Here is an 11,875-nt window from a genome sequence, read left to right as displayed (position 1 = left end):
TCAAGTTCTATCCATTCTTTAAGGTCCAATTAAATGTCTGCCTCCACCACCCTACCTTACCCCCAGCCCCTGTTCACCAAGTGAGTTACTCCAGTGGTCTCTGGTCTTAAATGAAGTGAATCTCTCTTAAGCCTGAATTTGCAGTTTGCCATGTTTGGCATGAATCGCATAGCATCAGATGTTGTTGAACCTGCCATATCATACCTGCCTTAATGGAGGTGGAAAAGGGAGAGTAGAGTTCAATATAACTATCTGAGGCACGATTATTGCTAATTGAAAACTTTTCCCAATATCCCGCCATGACGACTTGAAATATAGTCGGCATTGGCAATTTTTGACAGCCCTTATGGGGGCTGAAAAAAAAAAAAAAGGTCTAGAAGGCCAATGAGCTGGTGGTGCCCAGTAGTAAAACATAGATATGTGGGCAGCCTCTAGCTGACAAGCACTTACATTTCAGGTACGGGCTGGGGACAACTGTAAGAGAAGGACAAAGTGCAAAATGATCAAGAATGAGATGATATTTCATAAGTGCTGGTTGGCAGTTCAGGCTTAGTAGACCACGAGTGGAAAGTTAAAGAATTTGGATTTGATTCCACTTGTATTGGAATCTATTTAAAGTTTGTAAATAGGCAAGATTTTTAAAAAAATATTTAGTCATATATCATAGTGTCCCAAAATAGTATCTAATTAGTGAATATTTATTCAATGAATAGAAAAGTAAATGACATGGTAGTTACATTCTTTCCATATAATTGGATTTTTTTCCACCTCTAGTGACCTTGTGTCTATAGCATCTAAGTTCCATAGGATAAGTTTGTCTCCTACAGTGAGGATCACTTGTTTGTAATTTGTAGAACTTAACTCAAAATTGATTATAAATGAGTCAAAGTTGAAGTGAATTTGAGTGGACAGTAGTTGGGTTAAGACCAAGGAAATAAACAAGAGACAGAGTTGCAATTACAGTGAAAAAATGAGCATTTTAGAACAACATTGAATAAAAATATTGTCTGGGATAGTAAAGTTCAATTGTGCTTACACTGCTAAGATTTCTTTAGCTCTTCTTCCATATCCTCTTCCCCCAGAAGGTGTTAATTGATGTTGGCATTGAATCTTCTGAAGCAGTGGAAATTCATACTTTAAAATGTCCAATTAGCTGCAAAAATGAGTGATGGAATGAGTAGCTGAATATTTTTAAAAGCCGAGAAGCACCTTCATTTGAGGGCATCTGAAACACTACCCCGAATCAGCCTCCAAGGATCTTTCCTTCAACTTTTGTTTTATCTTTTCATACAGAAGCTAGGATGGCAGCATACACCCCCAAAAGGAGAATCCTCACAATTTTCTTCAGAATGTCAAGTGTTATAGTGAACGATAAATAACCTCGCTGTAACAAGCAGCCCTTTTTTCCCCCAACTGGAACAAACTGTTCAACTCTATTTGAATAAAAAGCCCACACATATATCAAATTAAACAAAATAGCATTGTTCCAAATACAGATCAGGCAGTCTTCCCAGACTCATGTCAGTAAAATTTCATAGCACTCTAAACCATTGTATAGCAGCTCTCTTTCTCTTCTTCATGTGTGAGTGCAGAATCACTATTCCTAGACAAAGGAACACAGACAGAGGCTATGTCCCCCATGCAGTTGAATAAAATAAAGGTCCAACAAGGGATTTGAGGGGCAAGAAAAAACAATGTACTACTGAAAATACAGGTGGAGACCATATTACACAACCATATTAGGAGCAATTGATCAGCAAGAAGCTATTTTGCTTATTGCCAGGACAAATATTTTCACATTTGATGAGGCATAACTCTGGATCAATCTTAATGAACCAGGAAGCTAATTGTGTGCTGTGTGTGTAAGATGGGATGGAGGCAGTGGTGTGCTCGGGCTGCTTTGCACTAACTCATAACAGCCTACTATTAAATTTTCAGGATTTTGCAAGCCATTTGTTACATACAACCATCATTAAAAATTAATTTTAAAAAATATATAAACTTAAAATTAGTTATATTGAAATAAATGTAATGCCCCACATTTATTGCTCCTTATTTTACAACATTTTACTTTCATCTGTGCTCTTGAGATCATTTATATCTATTGTGTCTATATGGTGGCTATAGTACGGAATGGTGTGATACCTTGTGTCTGTTTCCCATTCAGTTAAATTGGTGGCTTGGAATTGGCCCACGTCACAAATCAAGAGTTATTGCTTCCACTGCACCCCCTCCAAAAGAGCTGATGGTTAAGCATTTATTAGCACACTACTGAAGCAGACATAACTTTCCATGCAATCTTAGACTGCTTAGCTGAATGGAAATTTGGGCAGGGATTGTGTTCAGTACCTCAAGGTTAAGAAGAAATGTCTGTGCGGGACTGGGGCAGAGTCTGCATGTTGTGCTGTCGTCCATAAAAGCATACTCAGCAATTAAAGTAAATGCCTCCAATCTGACATCTTCAATTTTTTTTTGAACACCAGAAAATATTTATTATTAGGATGAATTTCTTTATTGGGAAACTGTTATATTTATTCTCACTGATGTAATATTTTGTCAATTTTACTAAGGGTGGCATAAGTTAGCCTGCACTGGCAGTAATTGCACATCAGTGTAGCACAACAGAATGACTTTCACCACCATTTTTACCACTCTTCTCACCCTTCCCAAGTTTCCTGTTCTCATCACACTGAGGAGATAGACCAGGGGTAAGTAAGCAAGGTTGGAAAATATAGGTACAGAGTTCATAAATGATTAGGTATTTTTCTATACTGGGGCTTTTGTGCCATATCTGCCTTTCTAGGCTTAAAGCTGAAAGCGACATTATTTCTTATGGTATTTGTTTCAGGTTTGAACTCACTAGAACTTCATATAATTATCCACCCCCCCAAATTCAGCCCCCTATGGTTGCATTAAGCCAGTTGAATTGCAATAATTTATGTAAATAATTATAATAAAATATTCATAAGATATCCAGGGTACAGCATAACACATATATATTAGTATGTGTGTGTATATATGTATACACTAGACATCTCTCTCTCTCTGTGTATATATACATTATAATAGAAGGTATATATATATATACACACACACATATAGTGTAGTATACTATACACCCATAAGTTATATACATATATACACATATACAGCCGATACTTGAACAACAGGGAGGTTAGGGATACTGATCCCTTGCACAGCTGAAAATTCCACATACAACTTTTGATCTCGCAAAACTTAACTACTAATAACCTACTATTTACTGGAAGCCTTACCAATAAAATAAATAGTCTATTAACATACAAACATATATTTGCATGTTATATGTATTACATACTGCATTCTTACAAAAAAGTAAACTTGAAAAAAAATGTTTTAAGAAAATCGTAAATGAGAGAAAATATATTTACTGGAAGTAGATCATCATAAAGATCTTCATCCTCGTTCTCATCTTCATGTTGAGTAAGCTAAGGAGGAAAAAGAGGAGGTGTTGGTTTTACTGTCTCAGGGGTATCAGCATGGCAGAGGCAAAAGAAAACCATATATAAGTGGACCCATGCATTTCAAACTCGTGTTATTTAAGGGTCAACTGTATATATATTTTCAAGTAAAAAATGTGCTTTGACCTGGAATATCTGGTCAAAGCTCATTGGATGATGTTTATGTCAGGACTAAGCCAACACTTTTTAAAAAGTAAACAAATTTTCTAAGAAAGTACATATATAAATAAATCAGCGTTTATAACAATGACTATACTATTTCATGATTTTGTGCTACAAGAGGCCAGTGACTATTATAGCATCCCTCAACCAAGTTCCCTCTTTTGTGAATAAATTTTTCTAAGAATGTCATGTGATCTTGCTGTTTGGTTCTGTGCACGGGGTAATTTCTCTCAATGTTTAAATTGCACAACTGTCAGAGAAAATCTACCTTGAGGATCAAATCCCTTATGTCACAATATTAAACAATTATTTTTGCCACACCATTGGATTTCAACTGCCCGAGGTGTCTCTTGTGTTCCAAATCAAGTCAAATTAAGAATGTATACACTAGCAAATTAAAGAAACAGATAAACAGAAGCAGAAAAAAAAACCCAATAGGAAGATTATCCTTGTAATGTTTCATTAAGCAACTTCCATTAGGAAAGAAAAAAAATCATTAATGCTAACCCATGTTTGAACTTAAAACACAAAATTCAAACTGATTCACACAGTGTGTTTTTAAAAGTAACCTGTGCTTTTAATAGTCACTCTTTAATACATGACAAGTATCATCTTGAATTTTATGTGAACTGATTCACAAAAGTCATTCAGCAAATTAATGTAGTTTTGGAAAATTAACAGCAAAGTAGGCATGCCGCCAAATGTCTAATGACAAATTGAAGGGTTTGGAGATGTGTCTGTCTATTTGCAGTATTGGAACTGTTTTCAAAACAAAAACACACTGAAAGCGGTGCTGGCATGACAGGAGATGCAGTCATTATGCAGTTTTAATTGACAAATAATTCCATTTTTATGTGAATAAATTCACCTAGCCAATAACTGCATTATCATCTATCATATACTAGTTTCCCTTCCCATCTCATGCACCCTCTAATTTTGATGAATTTGATCAAATGCATCTGGCAGCATAGCTGTATCTGGCAAGTCTAGGAAAGACCATAGTGAGTTGGGGAGGGGGCAGGTGGGAGGATGGTGATTTGTCACAGGGATAGAGACTTTCTTTAGCATTACCTGTTGTGCAGATATTATTATCCTCCATTTATCTTCCAGCCTGAATATTCAGATTGTGAAGTCGTATTCTTTCAACAAGGTGCTAACCATGTCTCCAATTTAACTCAGGTATACGAGTATATGTGTGGGGGTGGAGACTAGGAAAATTGGAAACCTTTATCAATCTACAGATAATTAATCTTCCCATGTTGGCTTTAAAGTCCAGCATAATAGCCTCAGAGTATAGCCCACTTTCACATAAGGAGCAGAGCAGCTGAAATGCAAAATGATTACAAATATGAACGTACTCTAGCTAAGGGCAGGTATTCCAATGGCGGCATTAAATATAAATACAATAGAGTATTGACATAATGTAGTAAGGTTCTCTCGCTATTAAAAGGCTTTGTTCTAAAGCGTATCTGTGTACACAATGAGATGATGAACATAGTGCATCACATAGCTAAATTTAATATATGCAGGGGTATGATGTTTGCAATGCATGCATTTCAGCAGGTCCCATTAGTGCGCCTTTCCCCTCCAGTGAAAACAGAATGAACCACAGCCCCTTCTGGTTTGCATAAAGCAAACAAAATTAGATTTGCTTTGCTGAATTGAAACCCGCTTGGGATCGTGAGCCTCTCTCGGGGACAAATTACTTCAAACAATCCCTTTGTACCATAACAAAATCAAAAAATTCAGGCCAATCAACATGGCTCAAAACCCTTAACACAAGAATTAATAATACAACCTAGTCTATTTTTATTGCTTCTGCGCTACAGCTCCTTGTTTTAATGTAATTACACTTATTTGCCATCCACATGTTAAGTAAGCTTGCATATGTTAACTAATGCGACATAAAACAACTTTCCTAATTTTACCATTGCTACAAGCATTGTTCCCCCTGGAATAAGATCCGAACATTGGACAAGTTGAACACTAATGTTATTAAATTAAATCTATTTTTAGACCCTTGATAAATGAATATAGACAAAATGTCAAATGTTTCTTCAGATAGGTGTAGAAGCTGATTGACAATCAGATTAGTCTATTAAGAATATTGGTTTATGGAGTGTTATTCACTTGATATCTCTTGGCTTTTAAAGCCCATTGCCCTGCAGAAGAGAAGTGCGCGTATGTCTGTAAATATGGAATCCCTTAAATCAAGTGTCTGGTCAATGATCGCTTAACTTCAGCAGCCGGAGTTAGTATCAAGATGATATATATTTCTACCGCTTTTAACACCTGAAAACCAACAGAGGTTATACACCACTAAAACTTTCATCTGAACCACAAGTTTACTGACTTTTCAGATTTGAAATTTAAAATCTGGGATAATTTTTCCCATTGCCTTTTAAAATGTGTAGGTTGGATAGACTATTTGAGTTCACAAAATCTTGGTCTTTTGAAGTCAAAAAATGTTTTCCCCATTGCCTAGTCCATCACAAACATAATATCATTTTTAGGAAAGAAGGATATGTTAAATATTTATGTATCAAGGAAGGTTTTACCTAATTGTTAAGACTCAGTTAATTCTGAGTAACTTGAGTGAGATTCACCTGGCACCAAAAAAGTACCTGAGTAGGAAATTGAAAACAGCCTGTCTTTAAACATGGATGTGTCTACATAACTATGGGAGCATTTAGACACAAGTAACCTATCAATTTGGTTCATCTGCTTGTCAATTTTTTCCAAAAGATCCTTTAGTTTCCTTGCTTGTTATTGAATAGGTAAATAAACATGATTGACATATTTCTCCTCCTTCCAGCTATGCAGATGCAAGCTGAGTTTCCAACACACATGCGCATGCACACATGCACACACACACACACACACACACGAGTGATTATATAATCAAATTATTTTTACTAAAGATCTTATATTAAATCTTTCCAATTAGACGTTTCCTTTCAAATATTGCAGACAATTTATCAAAACAGTTAATATTGTCCAAAGGTCTCAAATTTGCTCTTCAGTTGTGTTTTCTTTAGGAAGAACATTCTTTAAAACAGGTAAAATTAGAATGCTTTTATATAAGGCACAACTGCCCCAGTTCCCTACCAGTCTTCTTATAATAAGGCCGTATCTGGGCCCTGAAAGTGCTTACATTTCAGAACTTCTAATTGAGAACCCCTGATCAGTCAGTTATAATGAAATAACTTATCTAGTACATGAAATAACTAAGGAAGGGTATAAAAGTAGAATCAAGACATTGGGATTGGCACTCTTCCTTCAGACCCACATCTGATCCCCCAAAAACAGATGCTGGCGTGGATGCAGAGAGAAGGGAACACTTACACACTGTTGGTGGAACTGCAAACTAGTTCAATGTTTATGGAAAGTAGTATGCAGATATGTCAAAGAACTAAAGGTACACTGACCTACCATTTGATCCAGCAGTTCCACTATTGGGTATTTTCCCAAAGGAAAAAAAGACATTTTATAAAACAGACACTTGCACCTGAATGATTATACCAGCATAATTCACAATTGCAAAGGTGTGGAAGCAACCCAAGGGACCATCAATGCATGAGTGGATTAATAAAAATGTGGTATATGTATACTATGGAGTATTACTCAGCCATAAAAAATGATGAGCTAATACCTTTTGTAACAACTTGGATGAAACTGGGGACCATCATCCTGAGTGAAGTATCACAAGAATGGAAAAACAAACACCACATGTACCCACTATTAATGGAACTAAATGATCAACATTCATGGTAGTGATGACCAACATATGGTAGTAAAATTCAATAGAAATCAAGCAGGTGGGAGGGAGAAGGAGGGGACGAGTAAATTCACACCCAATGGGTACAATGCACACCATCTGGGTTATGGACACACTTATAACTTTGATACAAACTGTACAAAAGTAATTCATGTAATCAAAACATTTGTACCCTGTAATATTCTGAAATAAAAAAGAAAAACAAACAAACAAAAAGGAGAGCAGCCAATAAATTAGTAATCCTAAAAAAATGAAAGGGGAAAACCATAGAAGACTATAGCTCTCATCCCTTTTTCCCTGAAAAAAAGTAAATTTTACATTGAAAATTTCTGAAATAAGTTTTAAACCAAGAATTATGAAACTGTACACATGCCAAATAAATATAATTAAATTTATAATCCAAGTTCATGCCTATCCTTAATCAAGACAAATCATTTGATAAATTGGTTTCTGAATTTGGAGTATGAAAAAAAAGCTGTCTTCTCTCTGATGTTTCACAGAATAAAAATTAATGCGAACATGGCATGTTAGTCAGGGTTGGCTTCATGGGAATGCAACCTAGATAATCAAACAAGGACGCATGCTCAGACATGACCTTGGTTTAATGCTCTGTTGTCACCATCTTGAAATTCTTGCATTTCCATATTGAATTGGGCTTTATAAATTATGTAGCTTGTCTTGATTTTAGTATATGCTGAGATTCTTTTAATTAAAAAGAAGCCTAAATTAAATGAAACATAGATCTTTGATAAGTTATTACTATCTATAATACTATTTGAATTTACGTAAATGCTAATAAAAGTGTTCAACTAAACTGATTAATAATTTACATAATGTGTCTTTCTAAATTATTTCTTGTAAATCTTAGATCATATTACAAATTATGTGGCCCTAACAAATTACTCCAATTAGAATATCTGGTTACAATGTCATATGCCAATGCTTAGTTGAAAACTATTGTTTGTTCATAAATTATATCAATGAATCAGCAGTGTGCTGACTAGCTTCATTCCTAAAAGTTACTTCTTTTTGAGAACTAACAAAATTCAGTGTCATTTCTTAGGGTTAAGAATAACAACCTGACTTGTTTTTGTTCATATAGTAGCAAAGCTTATGGTTAAAAGCAAAAAAAAAAAAAGACATTGGGGTTTCTCCAGATAAACAAAACCCACTCTGAGCCACATGAACTATGTGCGTGTGTGTCTTTAATTCCATTTAGCCACCCTCTCCCTTAGAATCTGTATTGTAGTACAGGTGAGGCAATGAAAATGGATGTCATCCTAAGAGAAGACTTAAAGTCAGTGGATCACATTGGCATCCTAGTATGAAAGACCATTCTACACTTCTTCGAGTCAAAATGTTAACAGCACAATCCTTTGAAAAAACAAGGGATGATGTCATTATTTTCCTTTTATTCATAAGACGCAGGAATGCAAATTACCTTAGTTTTCTGCTATTTTTGCTTTCTATTATTTAGGTCTTATATTAAGTCCTTGGATCAGCTCCCAACCTATTGTGATTCTAATTTGAGTTGTATACCCCCTTCTTTCTCAGAGGTACTTTAAAATCTGAGATAAAAGAAAATGAATTAGTTGTATGTACATGCCAGAGTAGCAAGAGCAGGGATACAAGATCAGGGAGCTGAGTTCAGCTTCAGAAAGAACAATTAAGAGATCTTACACCTGATCTTACACCTGCCCTCGCCCCTCCTTGTTCCCTCACCTCACAAATCACTCTTTCCTTCTCTAGCTGTATGTACCTCAGTGCCCCATCTCTTTCTCATGCCAGTGCAAAGTGTCCAGGTTAGCCTTCTATCTATCTCCCTTTCTTATAAGCTGGACTACTTTGGCTAAATACATTAGCTCCTCAGATTTTTGCTTCCTCTGTCTGTAAAGTAATGATACCTGCCCCCAGAGGATTTTCTTAAATGATAATATTATCTCCTTTGAGAACTATATTGCATACTACATATGTCATTATTATTTTCTTGCTCATTCCATCCTGTGTCCCTTTAGACTCTCTCATGTGTCTCACTGTTACTGAGTTAGATGAAGATTGTTAGCCCAAAAAAGGTAAAGGAGTACTCTCTCGGATTAAATTCCATTAGTCCTCAGTTCATTATTTTTTTCTGATTCTGAGAAAAGGAAACTGATGTTGATCTAGTGTAGCTGAGAGGAAGCTAATGGACTTGGTTGAAATGCTCAAACAGCTGCTTGAACTTTAGATTTTGCCTTGACATTCATACAATGTATAGAATATTGTCATGGGTCATACAAATGTGTTATAAAGTAAGCGGGGAGATCCTGGGCTTCCAGGCCAAATCAGGCTAGTTTTAAGGCATCTCCACTGCCTCCCCCTAGGGCAAGAATGTATCTCTAGTGGCCACACGTGTAAAATGGGAATAATAATACCCACCTTGCAGGATTAGATTGTTGCAGGAATTAAATGGGAAAATATTAGGAACATAATAGGTAATCAAAAACTTGTAGCAATTATATATTTGACAGTCGTATAAAGCACATAGCATAGCACACAGAAAAATATTGATAGTACATGATCAATAAATGTTAGTTCCAGTCATCTATATCTTCATCAGTTTAACAAAATCATTTTTAAAAAGTATCTCAGTATACTCTTTCAATTTTATAACTAGTACAAATTATTTTATCACAGAACTTTCACATTCTAAATAGTCTCAGATTGAAATATACTTTTATCTCATTATGAAAATTTTAACTAATTGATTTGATTAATTCTAAAATTTATCAATATAAGACCACAAAAGAGATGGGCAACAAATAAAAGTCATTAGTTATTACAAGAGAAGTAAATAAATGCACTCATACTGTGTCCAGAATATATGTTGCACATAAAGACCACAGAAATGCTTTGAAAATATTAAATGATTAAAGAGAAAAATATTAAATAGTTGGGATGAACTTTATTTTTCTGAAATAGGGCTCATGTTTTCACTTTTGCCATCTGAAAACTAGCATTATTTCCTGTCAGAAAAGTCCTCTTTCTCTTTCTTTCCTTCTTTGCATGCAACATCTCTCTTTCCTTCACACCGCACTGTTAAAGTATACTGATCAAGACAGTGTGGTTAGCATGAAGATGGATTTATAAAACAGTGAAACAGAGCCCAGAAATAGAGCCATAGATATATGGCAAATGATTTTTAACAAAGATACCAAGGTAGTTCAGTGGGGTGAAAACCAGCCTTTTCAATGTATGGTGCTTTAACTGCTGAATATCCTTATGGGGGGAAAATGACTGGACTTTATACCATACACAAATTTAACTCAAAACTTATCATAGATCATAGACATAAATGTAAGAGTTAAAACTGTAAAAACTCTAGAAAAAATATGAGAAAATCTTTGTGTCCTTAGAATAAAGATTTCTTAGAGATGGCATAAAAAGCACAAACCATAACCTAAAGAAATTGATATATTGTACCTCATTAAAATAATAAGTTCTGCTTTTCAAATACACAATTTAGAAAATAAAAAGGCAAGGCATGGACTAGGCTTTGCAATACATGTATTTGCAATACATATATCTGATAAGGCCTTTATCAGGATTTATAAAGAATATTTACAACTTAATAAGACAAACAGCCCACATAGAAAATGGACAAAAGATTTTACAGACTTTTCACAAAGGAATATATACAGATGACCCAAACTTATAGAGCAATTAGAACTCTCATATAATGCTGGTGGGAATATAAAATTGCATTGCCACTTTGGAGAGCTATTTGGCAATTTCTTATAAAATTTAACGAGTCATGAACATGTAGCCCAGCATACTATCAGTAATTTACCAAGAGAAATGCAAACAATGTCCATACACAAATGTTGATAATAACTTTATCTATAATAGCTCAACTTTAGAAATAACTTTAAATATAAATTAACATGTGAATGAATAAACAAATTTGGTATATCCATATAATGGAATATTACTCAGTAAGAAAAAAGAATACACGTGGATAAATCTCAACAATATTATGCTTAGCAAGAGATGCCAGACAAAAGAGAGTAGATACTGTATGATTCCATTTATATAAGATTCTAGAACAAGCAATTCTAATCTATCGTGATGGAAAACGAATCAGTGGTTGGCTGGAGGTTGAGGTGAGGAGTGGTTATTCCCAACTATAAGGAACAGGGGGGATTTTGAAAGATGGTGGAAATGTTTAACTATTGTTGCAGTGGTGATTACAAGTTTGTATGTCTTTGTCAAGACTAAATAAATTTCATACTTGACACGAATGCATTTTATTGCATGTAAATTATTACTTCAATAAAGCTGTTTTTGTTTAAAATAGCTAATATCTAAATGCATGCAATATTGGATTGTCTGGCTACTATAGTACTATAATAACTATGGTACTATAATAAAACCAATTGCCTATGTAATCACAAATAGA

The 11,875-nt window shown here is 34.8% G+C and overlaps 1 non-coding gene across 1 annotated transcript; it reads left to right on the top strand.

Annotated features, from left to right (window-relative positions):
- The first annotated feature begins 206 nt into the window (after window positions 1-206).
- LOC123633621 lies at window positions 207-353 on the top strand. The gene has a single exon (XR_006733650.1). It is a non-coding gene; the product is annotated as a U4 spliceosomal RNA (small nuclear RNA).
- Window positions 354-11,875: the final 11,522 nt, after the last annotated feature.

The sequence above is a fragment of the Lemur catta genome, chromosome 2 (genome assembly GCF_020740605.2).
Source record: "Lemur catta isolate mLemCat1 chromosome 2, mLemCat1.pri, whole genome shotgun sequence".
Taxonomy (NCBI): domain Eukaryota; kingdom Metazoa; phylum Chordata; class Mammalia; order Primates; family Lemuridae; genus Lemur; species Lemur catta.
Note: the sequence above shows the minus strand (reverse complement) of the source record. Positions and strands in the feature narration are given on the sequence as shown.